This window comes from Schistocerca serialis, chromosome 5, assembly GCF_023864345.2.
Source record: "Schistocerca serialis cubense isolate TAMUIC-IGC-003099 chromosome 5, iqSchSeri2.2, whole genome shotgun sequence".
NCBI classification, from domain to species: domain Eukaryota; kingdom Metazoa; phylum Arthropoda; class Insecta; order Orthoptera; family Acrididae; genus Schistocerca; species Schistocerca serialis.
The window spans coordinates 35181274-35200195 of NC_064642.1; positions in this window are offsets into that span (position 1 = coordinate 35181274).

Genomic DNA, 18922 nt, shown 5'->3' on the forward strand with positions numbered 1-18922 from the left:
ATCCACAGAGTTTTCCATCACTAATCATTGTTCATTTCCATGTCAGCAAGAAATTCCGGAGCGAAAGTTTATCTTGCTGCCAAGTCAGCAGGCAGCAACTCCTGAACATCAGGGTATGGATAGCAATGCGGGGCGTTTAGTAGAATTTTATGCACCGTCCTCACAGGCATTTCCCCGTGCACTGCATGCTAGCACAGCAATTCTCGAACCCTCCTGCAGTGCTGTGGCCACACTTTTGACAGATACTCAATCAACTGCATTTCTCCCTCTGCCACACTGCGCTTCAAAAGAACTAGCCTTTTCGAATTTTATCATAATTTTCTCCAGACCCTTCGCAGACATCGAACCAATGCCTTTTCTCATACTCTTGAGTGTCCAGAGCTTCTGCAGTACTACTGGTGCACAGCCATCGTTCTTGTAAACGAGCTTTACCAGCAGCGCACGATCCCTCAGGCAGTTAGACATGTTGGGCGTCTCGGACGTAAACTAAGGAATAGCTCGTAATACGGTATATTCTTCATTTTTACTTGTTAACCGTCTAGCAACAGCTGAATGAAACACCATTGTCGTGCCATACGCGTTTCGCCTTCATTCTGTGCAAGGCATCTTCAGTTGCAGGTTCCGTGGATGATTTTCTCCTTGTTGTGTTTTAGTTCCGTTTTCGGCGCTGTTCTTCTTCTTATAACTGCCATCTCGGTTTTTGCTTTCCACACTTCAGAGCACTAGGACCCGAGAACTGTTTTGAAGCTACGTTTTGCTTTCGTTTGGTTTGTGAGACAAACCAAAATATAGCATCAAAACAAGTGTTCAGTTCCTAGTGCTCTGAAGTGTGGAAAAACCCAAATGGCAATTATAAGAAAAAGAACAGCACCAAAAGCGGTACTAAAACACAACTAGTAGAAAATCATCCACGGAACTTGCAACTGAACATGCCTTGCGGAGAATAAAGACGAAACGCGTTTGGCACGAAAATGGTGTTTCATTCAGTTGTAGTTAGACGGTTAATTAGTAGAAATTAACAATATACCGTAATATTATATGCAAATGAGGAAGACACGGCTACAAAATTTGAAGGTGTTAAGGAACAGCTGTGTGCCGCGCGTTTCATGGATGCATATTCTGACGGTTACAAGGCCGTCCATTGGTAAAATTTTCATTAAATATTTTTTGTCTCATGATGCTTCCCAGTGTCAATAAATTTGACGTCATTCTCAGCAGTGGTTCTCTTTCTACAGCGTTCTGAAAGTGGAACCTTAATTATGGACTCCCTGTATGAGGACGGCTCATGGAATAGCCCCTTTAACAGGGAGTGAATTGTAGCACGTAACGTGCGGAAGTGATATTGTATTTCTTGTTGTGGTAGGCCGTGGGTGAAATCTGGGCCCAATTAGATGTGGATTTCATTTCTTAGTTTACATTTAATATAAAGCTTTTGACAGTATCAACAGGGAATATTTATGGAAGTGCATGAGGCAGATTGGCATCCCTAACAAATTGATAAATTTAATAAAATCTTGCACTTTAAACTCAAAATACAAAATAAAAGTAGCTAGCAAACTTTCTGAAGACTTTGAGGTTAAAACTGGAGTCAAACAAGGGGATTCACTCTCACCAGTTCTTTTTAACATAGTAATCAATAGAATAATCCAAAAAGTAAAGCTACTACAAATTGGAGCACAACTGGAAAGCAAAATTAACATTGTAGCATACGCTGATGACATTGCATTATTATCTGACAGTGAGAATGATTTGAAGCTTCTTACAGCACAATTAATTAAAGCCACAAATGGCACAGGCCTCCAGCTGAATACAGACAAAACAATGTACTTTATCTTATCCCGCTATCCATCAAATAATAATGTACTGCAAATTAATAACACAGCTTTCACAAAGACAAATGAATTTAATTACCTTGGTACAATAGTAACCTCTGACAACTCCATAAAAATTGAAATAGAATCACGAATTCAGAAGGCTAACAAATGCTACTATAGTCTCTTGACAGTTTTCAAAAGCAAGTTAATTTCTAGGAACACCAAACTACAAGTATACAAATCATTGATTATACCAGTACTCACCTATGGATCTGAAACCTGGACTCTCACAAAAAAAGAGGAAAACAGATTAAGAGTATTTGAACGAAAAATTTTGAGAAAAATATTTGGACCCATAAGAGATAGGATCAGTGATGAATGGAGATTGCTAAATAACAATGAAATTTACAAATTATATAAAGACTCCGATATAGTGGCCAAAATTAAAGCCAAAAGACTGAAATGGATAGGGCATGTCATCAGAGCACCACCAAACAGGACCATCAAGAAAGTGACTGAAGAGATTCCCACCGGAAGACGACCTCTTGGACGCCCACGCATGAGATACTTGGACAATATTCAAGACGATCTCAGAAAACTAGGACATGACAGACAGTGGCAAATTACTTGTAAAGACAGAGCAAAGTGGTTCAACATTGTCCATTCTGCAGCAAAAAGCCTTCATGGATTGTAATGCTTAATAATAATAATAATACTACCCGACGTCAATGGTGGCTCGTAACTACACTTTCAGAATTATTTGGCAAATAGATCGTTCGCAGACTCATGTCTACTGTGCGTTTTTCTTTATGTTATCATGTACCCGTGTCAGTTTTCGCTGTTAATTATGGCACACTCTGTTTACATATACTCTGTTTTAGTGATAAAGGCTCTCGTACACAATTAATAACTGTCATTAAATTTTCGCTAATTCTGTGCACATGAATAGAATGTGACTTAACTGCTTCCGAACTTTTATAACCATTTCAGTACGCCAACATTTTCAAGTGAAATACGTATATTTTCATGTACTATTTTCCTTTTACATTCCTTAATATTTTCGAGCACTGATAATCTCTCATCACCGTTCTGACGAAATCGTAACAGCTGATTTCCTGATACCATTCGTCGTGAATAATTTACGCTCCGAAGATCCGTTATCTGACTGGGCTAATTACATCGTTTCGTGCCCAACCTGTAAACACGACAACGAAAATCGGATTCTGAAATCCTGTTTCGTCTTCCGGCCGCTGTGCTGCATTTGAACGCAGCGTCTGCAACCACCTCCGCTCACTTTGAGTGAGCGTGGATGGGACAGATGCTGTCAAACAAGTGGAACTTTGTTTATTCTTGTTTCAATTATGGACTTGTAGCCCGTCAAGCTCAGCTGCCATTGATATACTGTTACCAGCGACGCTGTCCCGAGATTTCGGTGCTGGGCACTGCCAACTTCCGCGCCGACAAACGTCACGTAACACTCGTAGGTCCGTTCGACATTTAGTCGTAGACTGTACGCTTGTAGCTCGAGAAGTTACTAAAGTAATAGTTTCAGTACAGCCCTGAAGTGTGCTCAGCTAGAAAAGGATCGTGGTACTTCTCTTCCAGCAACAATTTTCGAAAACAGAATACAAATTTGAATCTTTGTTTAATAATGCAAATGAGAGGAAGATTTCAATCGATTAATGATCGTTCTACCTTAGGGCTCTTCTAATGATTTTTCGTCTATTCGGTTGATTGGAGCTTCTTCCAAATACTCTTAATGTTCGTTCAACGCGTGTTCTTCCGCTTTTTTTCTATTTTTCTGCATGTAATTGTCAACGAGACAACGGTTTCCTTTACATCATTAGTGAGTCCCACTTCTCTTTCTATCGCCACTCCCCTTTTCTCTCCATTTTCAGAAACTTATGAGCGTCGATAAACAGCAGTTGATAATTTCCGTTCTTAACTAGCGTACCCTACATTACTTCATTACAATATAAACTCCATCCCTTTATTTCCAGAGCTGAGACTTCGCGGCGAAATAGTTACAAAACGTTTCTACACCGTGTCCTCCATTTTTCACCAATCTTCCAGTCCCAGAAATCATTAACGCTGTAAAATCCGTATAGTCAAAAATGGTTCAAATGGCTCAGAGCACTATGGGACTTAACTGCTGAGGTCATCAGTTCCCTAGAACTTAGAACTACTTAAACCTAACTAACCTAAGGACATCACACACATCCATGCCCGAGGCAGGATTCGAACCTGCGACCGTAGCGGTCACGCGGTTCCAGACTTAAGGGCCTAGAACCGCTCGGCCACCGCGACCGGCCTCCGTATAGTCACGATTCTTTTATGTACATTAAATACATCGGAAAGCTAAGAGAACACGTTTTTGCTACTTCTGCCATAGTCGACAACGTTCCTGTGAAAACAAGCTTAGTTCCTTTCAAAATAATGTCTCAAATACTTTTTTGCGGATTTCTTCATGTAAAACACATAATACCTTGTTATTTTCATCAAGATGCACGAATTACAGTCGGCAATCATATCAAACGATAGAGGGCAGTAGAGCAAAGTTGTCAATATACAACAAGCATTAATTATAAAATAAAATTTAAATTGAATTAAACACTCTCACTCAGGGAAATAAATCCTAAAAGACTGCGTTTGTCACACATAAATGTCTGAATGGTGTTGGCTGCTAGATAAATTCTGATTGCTAGAAAATTATGGTTAAAGCAGCGTTACTAATGAACTTCTCTACATTGTTACTGTAAGTTCTTCTTCAGATTCCAGTTGACAGTTTCGTCAACAGTTGAATCACAATTATAAATTGACAATGAATGCAATTACTTACGCTAGTAACACATCACTCTTACAAACGACCTCTTTTTCCGTAATTTAATCACAGTTTTCAGCGATCATAAACTCCATCGTGTTGATCTACATCTACATGAATACCCCGTAATTCACACTGAAATGCTTGGCAGAGAGTTCATCGAATTACTTTCACACTATTTTCCTACCGACCCGCTCCCGAACAGTACGCGGGAAAAGCGAACACTTAAATTTTTCAGTGCGAGCTGTGATACCTTTTACGAGGGTCGTTCAATAAGTAGTGGCCGACATTTTAAAAAAAATCCATTAATATACATAGACAAACGTCCTTGTTGGTGCTTCACACTTGATGTTTGTTCTGTGTGCCGGTGAAGTTTCGAACCGTTCTGGCAGATGGCAGAGCCGTAGTACAGCGTCAAAATGGCGTCTACATACGACTCACGTTACAAGCAGCGTGCAGTTATTGAATTCTTGTGTACAGAAAAAGAAGCCGTGGTGAACATCCACAAACGTTTGTGTGCAGTGTATAGCGATGCTGCAGCTGATAGGAGTACAGTTGGCGGATGAGTAAAGGCAGTTACAGCCTCAGCAAATGCAGAAACAGAGCTCCATGATCAGCCACGCTCGGGGCGTCCTGTCACAGCCACTGCTCCAGACATGCTGAATCGTGCGGATGCCATTATTCGTGCCGACCGGCTCATCACTAGTCGACAACTGGCTCTACAGTTGTCGTTCAGCACTAGAAGTGCATCTGCAATGATCGAGACTCTCGGATATTCAAAGAGGTGCTTACGATGGGTTCCACGAATGCTCACAGCGGACCACAAGATTCAAAGAAACGCCATTTCATCTGAATTGTTGGAGCGTTTTGAGACCGACGGAGAGGCATTTCTGTCACGGATCGTTACGGGGGACGAAAGCTGGGTGCACCACTTTGCGCCTGAAACAGAGAGGCAGCCCGTGGAGTGGCATCATCCTCATTCACCTACAAAGAAGAAATTCAAGACAACCCCATCTGCGGAAAAGTCATGGTGACAGTCTTCTGGGATGTGATGCCAAGAGGATCAACCATCACTTCAGAGGCATACGTGAAGACTCTGAATAAACTCAAGAACCGTTTCCGACGTGTTCGATCGGACTAGAATCCAGCAGAAAGCTTGCTCCAACACGATAATGCACGCCCATACACAAGTCTGAGAACCGGCGAATACATCGCCAAACTGGGTTTGATACTATTGCCTCATCCACCCTACAGTCCTGACCCGGCACCCTCGGACTTCCATCACTTTGGGCCGTTTAATGATTCTCTACGGGGAACACGCTTTGAAGACGACGAGAGTGTCAGTCATGCAGTGAAAACATGACAACGCCTACAGGACAAGAGCTTTTACCAGCAGGGAATACATGCTCTTCAACAACTTTGCCGTACGGCCATAGAACGTGATGGAGACTACGTAGAAAAATAGGACACGGACAAGACATGTTGATGTATATTGCCACCAAATTCTGACTCTTAACAATAAATGTGTTCTGGGGGAAAATGTGGGGCATTACTTACTGAACGACCCTCGTATTTCATGACAATGGTCATGTCCCCATACTTAGATGGGCTCCAACAAAACATTTTCTCGTACGGAAGAGAAAGTTGGTGATTGAAATTTCGTGAAAAGATCTCCCCGCAACGACAAACGCCTTTCTTTAAATAACTGCCACCTCAACTCGCTTACCATATCCGCTACACTCTCTCCTATTCCGCAGTAATGCAAAATGAGCTGCCCCGCCGGCCGGGGTGGCCGAGCGGTTCTAGACGCTACAGTCTGGAACCGCGCGACCGCTACAGTCGCAGGTTCGAATCCTGCCTCGGGCATGATTGTGTGTGTGATGTCCTTAGGTTAGTTAGGTTTAAATAGTTCTAAGTTATAGGGGACTAATGACCTCAGATGTTGAGTCCCATAGTGCACAGAGCCATTTTGAACCATTTGAGCTGCCCTCCTTTGAAGCCTTTCGATTTCCCCCGTCAATTCTATCTCGTACGAATCCCATACCGCGCAGTAACACTCCAGAAGAGAACAGACAAGCGTACAGCAGGTAGGGGCAATTCCGTAGGACTGGCAACCTGTTAGAAACCAAGGGGAAAGTGGAGATGAGAGGTCCTGGCTATTAAATCCACGTTGCTTTTTTTTCTTTTTTTAAGCAGACAGCTCCCTCGGCGTATGTTGTAGGTGCGCTGAACCTGTAATGGTCGATTTGCAACCAATGATGAAGAACTTCTCATTCTCGTGTCAGCTCTCCGCAGTTACCAAGGGCAGTGCCACATCTCTCGTAGAAATTGAATTTTTTGTGCAGTGCCTTTGCTCCACATACTTATACTTGCTTACGCTCAGAGTAGAAAATACGTAACTACTGAACTTCACAGTTGGTTCCCTGGGATTTCCCCTTTTTCCAAAGATTTCCTCAACTATCTGACCAAGTGAGGTGGCGCAATGGTCGGCAGACTGGACTCGCATTCGGGACGACAACGCTTCAAACCCGCGTCCAACAATCCTCATTTACGCTTTCAGTGGTTTCCCTAAATCGCTCGCAAATCCCGGGATGGCTCCTTCCAAAAGAGCACGTCCGACTTCTTTCCCTGTGTTTTCGTAATGCAAGCTTGTGCTCCGTTTCTAATGACCACGCTGTCGACGGGACGTTAAACTTCGATCTTCCTTTCTTCCTTAAATTATCCGAGTCCAATAAAGGTATACAGCAGCTTAATTTTCAGCGTTAACCTTTCAGCAGGTGGCTCGGAACACCTGAAGGTAATGCCCAAAACTTCCGATCACAAGTCTTCCACTGTGTTATCTTGCTCCATATGATGAGAGGATGGAGAAATCTAACTATTCGTGTACTGCGGATAAACGATCAGTAAAACGCCCAGTATAAAGTATTATAATTAGTGTTATTCTCGCCTCCAGAGAAGGAATACGAACGTATAGGGAACAAATACGTTTCGTCAAATATCGCCTGAAGTAGCTACAGTATAGAAGTTATTTTACCATTGTCTCCACCACGCTGCTGTCCCGAAAAGGGCTGTTGATAAAGTATCGATATTTAATCCCAAAAATTTCGATATATATCGGCTATATTTTTTCCCTCGGCTTATCGATATCAAAGTAATAGTATTGAATGCCATCATTTTTATTTTATATTATATGTTTTCGCCATTTTCGGTAAATATTTAAAGTTGTTCTTTTGAAATTGTAGTAGATCATAATTTTACTTTCACTGTATGAAGGAGTGTTACTGCTTTTTGAGCTATCATCACATCCAGTCTTTCTCTTTGACTGTGTGAAGCAAGTATACGTGACACACAAGAAGAAGTCGGATTGCACACGGGGGTAGCGGTATGAATGGAATAGCAGGATTTCCGATGTGAAGAAGTAGTTGCGTTAGAAAAGAATTTTTGACGTACTTAGGGTGCTATTTCTTCACATCGGCTCTCTTCAAAAAAAGTTACTGAAAATGAACAAAAATCTAAATGAAAAGACTGGTCTTTGCGGTGGACGGAGGTGTGTGTGGGGAAACGTTCATGTAATCGGCGCTATCAAGAGAAACTGCAACGGTCAGTTTCACCACGCTATTTTGACACTACAACTTCTAGATGGCTGGCGTTTGCAGAAATGAAAAAACAGGGAAGTCGTCATGAAGTGTTCCGGACAAATCCGGTATATGACGAAACCGAACGACGGATCCGTCGGACACCTTTTATTGTGCCACTTCAATGCAGTTACCGTGGTTAGCAAAGAGGTTATCGCCAAGCATTAACGTGCATCCTTTTCCTTTCAATTCTTGCTCGAAGGGGGATAAGCAGGATGCTAGCTTGTTGATGTACAGAATATCTTACAATAAATCAACACTTAAATATACAGTTCTAAAACCGGCAGTAAATTTACAATGTGCAGCTAATATCTTTATAGGTTGGTAGGTCGATATTTTATCCGTCTATACGTCGAGATATCGATTCCTTACTTCGATATATCGAGACAGTATAGTAGTATTCCTTTAAATATCAATATATCGGATTCCTGATAATTTTAAAAATATCAACAGTGCTAGTTCCAAGTCTCTCGTCCACCAGTTCGTGAGCCGCGCAGTTCAGGTTTTAGTGGTGCTGTCTTCATCTCGAACACGCGGTCGGTCTGCGGTCTGCAATGTGACCACGCGGTGTTGGAGGAGGTTTTCGCTGTCAGTGACGTCAGATACGCCGCCGCGCCGCACAGCTGCGGTTTACGCAATTGCGGCGGGCTTACCGACCGCGGCGCGCGCCTTACCGAATAAGCCCGGCGCGCAAGCGCAGTGGAGGGTGGATCGCTGCGGCGTCCGTTGCATCTGGCAGGCTCGAGGGAGAGTGAAAGAGAAAGAGAGAGAGAGAGAGAGAGAGAGACCACGATGGCACCAGGGAGAGACACGGGGGGCGGGACGGCAGTAACCGGGCGGCTCGTCTTCCAGTAATCATTCTCTTCCACCACAATTCTCCACTTCTCTCTCTCTCTCTCTCTCTCTCTCCCACTCTCCCTCTTCCTGAAGTCTGCTAGCACTCTGAAAATAGCCTAACTCCTAGCGCATTCAGCTCATGTAATCTTGTAACGTTCACTCTCCTCATCTCGTTTCAAAGTCGTGGAAGAAACGTCCTCTGTCGCCGTTCACGCGATGTACCATAAACACGATTTCGCTGCACGATATAACTACACCATAGTCGGTGAAGGAAATGTCTGTCTGCGAACCTACTTAGGGACTACAGAAAATAAGCTACGCAGGTCGTCTCACGCTAACACCATTGCGCAGCAGGAGTAGCGCACGGCCAGAATTGAGAGTACATCTCCTATGTTTACTGCAGACACAGTTCTGCTGCGGTATGAATAACAAGAGCATCACAGGGTAGGAGTGAAATGGCGCAGTAGTTAAAACGTACTCCAAAGTTGCAGTATGCAGGACGGTACAATTCTTGTGGGCAAATCGTCTAAGTTGGACACAGGTTCACCATGAAGTTGTGGCGGTATATAGGTCTATACGATGTTGCGTCCAGCCTTGGTGATATGGGGCCAAAATTTGACCGAGGCCACACAGACATGAGTAAGGCTGTTCAGGAAGTCCAGATTTTGCATCGTGTGATTCCCATCCTTTCGGCAAGCTGAAAGAACAGCTGTAGCGAAATAGATGTCCCAGTCATGAGGACTTTCACACACCAGTTCTCGAATAGCTCCGTGATGAAGGATTGCTAGAACATCCTGGATCCAGTTCTCGGACCCGCATTTCCAAAATCAGCACCTTGGTAGGCAACTTTGCCAAGTGGTCAGCTTGTTCATTACCTGAGATTCCATGTTCAGGGATTCAAACAAAGATGATTGCCCATCCAGCTTGGTGGAGGTCAGAAAGAAGATCCTGGAGAGTTCTAACTAATGGGTGCTGAGGGTAGCTCTGGTCTATAGCCTGAAAGCTGCTCAGGGAGTCGCTGCAGATTAGAAGCATCTTGTCAGACCAAGAATGAGCGTGGCCAAGGGCTCATTTGATGGCCACCAATTGAGCAGTGAAGAAACTGCATCCATTGGACAGGCAGCACGCTGCACCTTGCATGTGTGTTTGCGAAACCAGTTCATCTATCGACTGTTGAGCCCTCAGTGTATACCACTTCCAAACCATGGTGTCAACTGAATCTTTCAGTCCAAAGCAAAAAATCCAGACTGACCTGAGGTCAGGGTACACGCCAAGGGGGCGTACATGGTTGCTACCTGACAAGAGGCGACAGTGAGGCAAGTTGGAGTTCAGGGCAGAGACAGTGCAGTCGAACTGCAATTGTGACCTCAGTCTGTGTCTCTGTTGTGGGAGGTGAATCTATCTACTAGGAAAAAGGACTCGGTAGTTTGGATGCATAGGGGAGCTGTGAACTTGTACAGCATAATTGAGTAGCTCTTGTTGGTGCCTGGTCCATAGTGAAAGGCCCCCAGCCTCCATGAGGAGACTGTTTACAGGGATAGTTCGAAAGGTTGCAAGTCATACCCCACACTAGTGTATCAGGTCCAGTGACCACAATGCTGATATCGAAGCAAAACCACATGGCCAGGCTTCCATAATCAAGATGAGACAAGATCAGGGCTTTGTAAAGCTGCAGAAGGGTAGTTCAGTCTGCACCCCAACTGGTGTTATTGAGACATGAAGTGTATGAAGATGTAGCCAGCACCTTTACTTAAGTTGGCGAAGATGGGGAAGTCACGTCTGCCAGACATCGAAGACCAGTCCCAAAAGACGATAAGTAATTGGTCGTCGAGGTAAAGTCGTGGTTGTCGATGGACAGCAGGACGGCGACAGAAGTGCATGACGCGAGTCTTGGCGGCGCAAATTTGAAAACTGTTGATGAGGAACCATGACGGTGGCTTCCGAATGGCGCTCTTCAATCAGCATTCAGCAACAACCACAGCAGAGACAAAAATCGCCGGCTTACAAGAAGGGTGATACAGAAGACCCCACAACTGCTGCTACACCGTTGACAGCCACTAAAAAGAGAGGGTCACTTAATACAGAGCCCTGTGGGACCCCATTCTCTTGGATATAGGGGGGTACTGTGAGAAGCACAGCTTGAACCTGGGAAGTACAGTGCGACAAGAAGTTCTGGGCAAAAATTAGAAGTGAGCCCCAAAGACCCCCACACATGTAAGGTACTGAGACTGTGGTGTCACCACATGGTATTATAATGCTTTCGTAGGTCAACGAAGACAGCAATAATGTGTTGACTTCGGAAAAAAGCTGTCTGGATGGCAGACTCCAGGCAAACAAAATTATCAGCAGTGGAACAGCCTTGGCGAAAATTACCTTGGGATGGAGCCAGAAGGCACCAAGACTCAAGGAGCCAACACAGCCACTGGCACACCATGTGTTCATGCAACTTACAGAGAAAATTGGTGAGACTAACTGGGTGATACCCAACTATCTCTTTGGAATGCTTACCTTGTTTCAGTATCAGGATGTTGATACTCTCCTGAGCCGACCGGAGTGGCCCAGCGGTTCTAGGCGGTACAGTCTGGAACTGCGCGACCGCTACGGTCGCAGGTTCGAATCCTGCCTCGGGCATGGATGTGTGTGATGCTAGGTTTAAGTCGTTCTAAGTTCTAGGGGACTGGTGATCTCAGAAGTTAAGTCCCATAGTGCTCAGAGCCATTTGAGCCATTTGATACTCTCATGCCATTGAGAGATACGGTTGAAGATAGTAAGAATGTGACACTGACAGTGCACTAATAGATGTTCATGCATTTGGTTGTGATGTGGTCTGGTCATGTGGATGTATCTGAGCAAATGGCTAGGGCACTGAAGAATTCCCACTCACTGAATGGAGTATTATAGGGTTCCAGGTGCCATGTAGAAAAAGATGTGCAGCTGCTCAAATTGCTGCTTAAGGGCACAAAAGGCAGGTTGAAAGTTCTCAGATGCAGAGGCTCAAGCACAATGCAGAGCAAAATGTTTGGCTACAGGGTCTGAGTGAGTGAAAACAGCACTGTTTAAGGAAATATAAAGTACATTTGCAGAGGACTGGTGTTCATAGAGGTGTCTGAACTTTGTCCAAACATGCGAATGAGGTGTATGTGGGCCAATGTTTGAAACATACTGTTCCCAGCATTCTTCCTTCAGTAGTTCTATTAAGTGGCGGACCCAGGCACGGACCCTTTTAAAGGTAATGAGCTGCTCGATTGATGGATGCCATTTATAACGTTGGGGAGTCTGCCTACGATCTCAAATGGCCTTGGCGATTTCCAAGGTCCACCAAGGTACCCTTCTGACAGGGGTATCCCAAACAATGGGGGATCGCTAAGTCGGCTGTTGACAGAATGGCTGCTGTTGCATTCTGGACAGCCACGTGAATGCTTCCATTTAACAGAGAGCTCAGAACAACAGCAGAGGTGAAAGTATCCCAGTCAGCATTGTCGAGAGCCCACCTACGTGGCCGCCCAGGGTAGCAATGCTGGGGGAGGGACAGAAAGACTGGGAAGTGGTAGCTACCACACAGGTCTTCACGGACCCTGCAGTGTATGGATGGGAGAAGACCAGAGCTGCAAATAGACAGACCAATGGCTGAGTAAGTTCCATGTGCCACAGTGAAGTGTGTGGTGGCACCAGTATTCAAGAGACAGAGGTCGAGGTCTGCCAGTACATTTTCGATATCTTTACCATGGCCAGTGATCATGTTCCCACCCCACAAAGCATTATGTGTATTGAAGTCGCCAAAGATAAGGAAAGGCAGGAGGTGGGGAGCTGAGAAACAAAGTCAGACATTCATATGAGGCATTTCACCATCAGGAGGGAGATAAATATTTCAGGAGGGAGACAAACATTACAGATGGTAAAAGCCTGAAATTCCCTTTCCCTAACAGCCGCAGCCTCCAAAGTTATATCAACAGGCACAAGTTCGCTACCTACAGAGTTAAGAATATATGTGGAAGCTTCACCCAACACCCTGTCTTAATCGGCACAATTCTTAAAATATCCCCACCAACTATGGATGGCAGAGGTCCGCACTGCTGGAAACCAAGTTTCCTGAAGAGCAATGCAGAAAGCAGGGGAGAAGCTTAAGACATGTCTGAAATCCTCTGCTGTACCCACAGGACAGGACAGATAGTTTAATTTGTGGAAAGGGTCCAGAATGAGTGGCTGTCAGTTGCGCTCGAACATACTACTTTATTCATTTGGCAAACATTACAAGAGTAAAGAAAACATTAAAAACAGAGCAAGCCAAACATTAATTTTAGAACTTAATTCGCGGCTAAATGCGCCATTCAGTCTCACGCCTCATGGGCAAAGCAATTAAAAACTGGCTGAAGGCCAGTCACTTAAGACTGAAAAACAAGAATTTGAATTTTAAAAGGCTGAAGGCCTTATCTTAAAACATTTCTCTAAATTAGGCTGAAAGTCCAAACAATCTCACGCCCTAAGGGCAAAACTACTTTAACTTAAAATCGGCTGAAGGCCAATAACTTACGGCTCATAACTTATGGCTCAAACAGGAATCTGAATTTTAAAAGGCAGAATGCCTTATCTTAAAATGTCTTTAAATCAGGCTGAAGGCCCAAATAATCTCAAGCCTTAAGGGCAAAACAACTTTAATTTAAAATCGGCTAGAAGCCATACATAAACAAACAACTAGGAAAAATAAGAAAAGGCAGCACATCAAACGGTGCTCAGAAGTTTTCAAGGGTCGCCCTGTAAGTCAAACACTAACACTCGCTTAGGTGAGACAGGCAGTCGGCCCAACAATTCTCAATCCGACGGCAACCCAACCAACAGACAGTCAGCGGACCAAGCGACAGGATAACTTCCGCTCCACCTGACCAGCACACAACAGGGAGATCAATGGAACAATGCAGAAGGTATCGGCGCCCACAATGAATTACACATTCAGCTGTCAAACTACATGCCATGCTGGACAGCCACAACACGATGAGGAAAATAGACTCCTGAAATTACGTCAACGGCCAGGGCAAGTAACCAGAACGTTAACGGCCACAAGAAGAAGATTCCGCTGGTGCACTTCAATTCAGAAATAATCAAGTTACGTTAAACTCCACAGGAGGGCGGCTAGAATTTCGCTAATCTGAAAACACACGTTGTTGCTTGCGGGAATGTCCCAGCAGCCCACAACGAAATTCAAACGACACAATGTGAACAGTTGGGGCTGGCTGGTAGATTAAGTAAAGACTCAACGTTCGTGTCTGGGATCGGTGAACCATGGACCTCGTAGCAATGGGAACAGCCCCTCACACTCCCACCGCGCGTGGACGCCGCCAGTGTCCCCGGCCAGACACGTGCCACAGAGATTTCCTCGTTGCTCCATACCAACCGACCAACTCCGCACACAGTAGAGCCAGAAATTATAGGCGCGAGACCAAAGGTAGTACAAGGGTGCGAATATCGATACACGCTGCTGCTGCCACTCGTGGAGAGAGAGGATAACAGCAAAATCGCGATAACTGCGAGAGACTAATCATAGAATAGCAACCAAGGTTTCATGCAAAGCATAACACGTGTCAGCCACGGCTCAATATCATAGATCAGGTAGGTGGTGGAAGAAACTGCTACAGTTCCCTTGGATAATTGTGCTGTCTATATACTGAGGGTGTGAAGGACAAAGGAGGCAGGCTATGTCCCAGGGTCACTTGCTGGGAGGGTGTGGTATCAAGACAAATAGGTTCTGATACAAGCTGTGTGGCGCGATTTGGAGCCTCAGGAGCCACTGGGATCACTGCAATGGCCACAGAAGCACGACACATGGGATTCATTGACATGGGAGCCATCGGAATTTCCTTCCTCTTTGAAGACATTTTTGTCTTTCTCTTCCTCAGAGGGTTTGGATGAATGAGCTTCAGGGCCTGAAGAAGATCGTGAAACCCTACAACCAGCATGTTGTGGCTTATTCAGCCACTAGTTCGGTTACAGATCATCAGAGAGGGGAGTGTCCCAAGGGTCACCTTCCTGGTTTGAGTAGCCAGACAAGGGTGATGTGTTTCCAGCTGAGTGATGAGCATTGGCGTCCCACTGGGTGGGGAGCCATTGGCAAAGGGGGTATCAGACAAGAAGCAGGAGGTGAGCCTGCAACTATCGGGGGGGGGGGGGGGGGGGCAGGCATTGTCAAGCAGCCTTGAGGGCTTGCTGCAGGATGGAGGAGAGTACTGTCTGCAGAGAGGGCGGCGCTTCATAACTATAACGAACGAAATTCTCATGTGTGCAGGATGTAGACACTCATAATTTTTATTGCTCTTTTGGTACACCGGTCTTACGTTCTTGTATTTTTTTTCTCTCTGTGAAAGACAGTGTCGTCTGGGGATCAGGAAGGCTGGTAGCCTCCACAGTTGATGCAGACAGGGGGAAGAGCACAAGGAATGTTTGTGTGCAGCAGTTGTCCACAACCCCTACAGACCGAGCTGGCGACACAGCACGAATTCATGTGCCTGAATTTCATACATTTGAAGCATCACATTTGGTGGCAGGGGGAACATACGGTTTCACATTACCTTGACCTTTTCAGCCAATGAATCGCCCTCAAAGGCCACGCTGAAGGCTCTGATAGCAAGCTTTTTGTCCTTTGACCCCTATAGACACACGGATAAAGTGTACACTGTCACTCCAAGTTAGTGCACAGCTCAACATCAGACTGCAAGATGTCACAATGGAAAATGATGCCTTGAACCATGTTTAGACTATTATGGGGAGTGATAGTCACTGGAATGTTGCACTGCTTGTCACAAGCATGCAACACCCATGACTGAGCAGGGGATACTGCTTTAATCAAAATTCACTCTATCTTCATTTTGGAAATGGCTGCAACTTCCCCAACCATGCCGTCTATACTCTTTACAAAGAACAACGGCTTTGTGACCAAGAAAGAATCCCCATCTGCCCTTGTACAAACTGGTATTGAGAGGAATATTTCTCTGCTTCTTAGCCTGACATTTCTCCCACGGTGTAGCCATGGAAGGAAACATGTTGAGATCGTATGCCTCTGTGTTGAACGAGTTATTTCCTTCTGAAGAGACTGCTTCATCGACTTCATGTGCAAGTCACACTACCAGTGGGAGAAAGCTTTATTCACTTCAGGTGCAAGTCATCCACCATGATGCCCCCCATACCAACAGAGGCTCTCCCCATAGGCGCCACGCAGCCTCAGCAATGGCTACCTGGCCAGTAATCTGTTTCTCAGAGTCCCATGTGCAGTCGCGATGGGACATACTCCTTGGTAAACATGGAGAGGTATCAGCTCAGGCACCAACAGTGTGATTCCAGTGTGGTGAGGGGGTTAGTACCTTGCAGGTACATGACGACCCTATCCCCACAATGGGATAGCTACCATGTTGTTTTTAGGGCATACTATCTAAATGGAATTATCTAACTGGAATATAAGGGTGCTAAGGGAAAAGTCACAAAGGGGGAACAGACACCACAATGGGTAATGTTCCCTGAAGGATTGAACGATCCACACTTCTGAAAAATTTGGGAAAGTGGTGGCAGGTCAAACCCAACAATGCGGACCATTTATTTATTAATGAAAAGGTGTAGAGAGTGCCAGACGTGGAATAGAAAACTAGAGTCCTCAGTCATGTACCAGATCCAAGTAGGGTCTATACCAGAAAGGGCCGAGGGGGAGAGGGATAGTGAAAGTATAGGCTTGCAGAACGAAAATAATGCTGCAAATTCTGGGACCCTGTGATGGCCAAGCATGAACTCACAAGAGAGTTGTGAGCTCCATGGTGAGGGGGGGGGGGGTTGTTTGTCCTGCCATAATAATGTGTAACTTACTTTTTCAAATCAATTTCCTGCAGTCCTATACATATAAAGTACAGATTTGCCAGTTTTGTTTCGACCCGTGAGACAATGGTAAATAGCCACACCTCTTATACCACTGAAAGGAACTGTATACCAATCTGATTCCTCTAAAATAGACGCCCGACCCTACCAGAGGACTGGGAACAATACACTACGAATAGTTTCCACTTAACCTACAAAACTGGCGTCCTCTGAATCCCAGAAAACATCGTTATAAAATTTCAGACGTAGGAGAGTCAAACAGATACACAAAGCTGAAAACTTTAATTTCCGTCGCAGTAGTATGGATTATCTCTAGTCTGAAGAGCCTCGTCGCATCAGTTTGTTCGACCAATCGACCATTATCTCATCCAGCCCCCTCCTCTCTCTCTCTCTCTCTCTCTCTCTCTCTCTCTCACACACACACACACACACACACACACACACACATGAGCGTATCCTGCCATATGGCGCCCGCTGTTTTCGTGATTAGCCAAAGTCATTTTTTATTTTCATTTAGTGGCCAGACGCACGCGCTTCCGTTCGCCACAGCCGACACTTAATCTAAGGCACATAAGCTCTATACACATCTGAATCATGCCTCTGTGCAACGTAAACGAGAGTTGGTAAGCATGTTTTTACACATGAAAAATGACGTATATTCAAATTTCGTTTGAGTCGCATAAGAGTTGCGTTATTAGTTCCACTAAGAGGATGCAAATTAGGTTTGCTTTAAATACGCGTTTTAACGTTCGTGAGTGGTAGTTACCTTTGAGATTGGACGTAGAGTTGGTTTTAGTTAATTATGTCTTTAAGACACTGAAGACGCCATTATCAACAGCTTACTGAGCATAAACGAGTATCAGCAGTTAGCACCGCAATGACACAACCAACTGTTACAAATCGGTTATTTCGCGGACAGCCCCGAACAATTCGCTCTGTAGTGTGCAGTCCACTAATCCCAAACCCCCGCAATTTGCCACTTCAGTGGTGTCAGTCGAGAGCTCATTGGAGGGCAGGGTGGAGGTCTGCTGTGTTTTCTAATGAAAGCTGTTTCTGCCTCGGTGCCAGCGATTGCCGTGCATTGTTTGGAGGGAGGTCAGTTGAGGACGTCCACCCAAACTGTGTGTGTGCTGGACACACTGGACCTACACATGGAGTTATGTTCCGGGATGCGATTTCGTATGGTGCAGGAACACTCTCGTGGCTCAAATGGCTCTGAGCACTATGCGACTCAACTGCTGAGGTCATCAGTCGCCTAGAACTTAGAACTAATTAAACCTAACTAACCTAAGGACAGCACACAACACCCAGCCATCACGAGGCAGAGAAAATCCCTGACCCCGCCGGGAATCGAGCCCGGGAACCCGGGCGTGGGAAGCGAGAACGCTACCGCACGACCACGAGATGCGGGCACACTCTCGTGGTTACCCTGTGCACCTTAACTGAAAAACTGTACCTCAGTCTGCTGATTGGACCTGTTGTTTTGCCATTCATGAGCAGCATTCCGGGGGGAAAACGCTCGCCCACATACCGTTGTTGTAACCCAGAGTGTCGACATGTTTCCATGCCCTACTCGATCGCCAAACCGGTCACATATTGGCTATCATAGGACAACTCCAGCGTCATTGTGTGCGTGAATGCAAGTGAGGTGGGAATGAGTGCATGAGTGTCGTTTTGTAGTTTTCATTCTCACTGTGTGCAATAATTTTAGCTATTTTATCCACATTCGTGCACTTTTCTAGACCTGAAGCAAACAGTAAATGACAATAAAAAATCTAAAACCGAGCGTGTGTTGAACTTCGATCTATTGATCAGAATAACTCCACAAAATAGTTCCACATTTCGGCCTCACAGGCACTCATCGCTATGCTCCCGATTCATTGGGCGTTTTTCTCATTGACGAGCATTTCCATTCCTTTTGATTCGTTTATCGCTTCATCTGTGGTATCTTTATTTGCATGTTA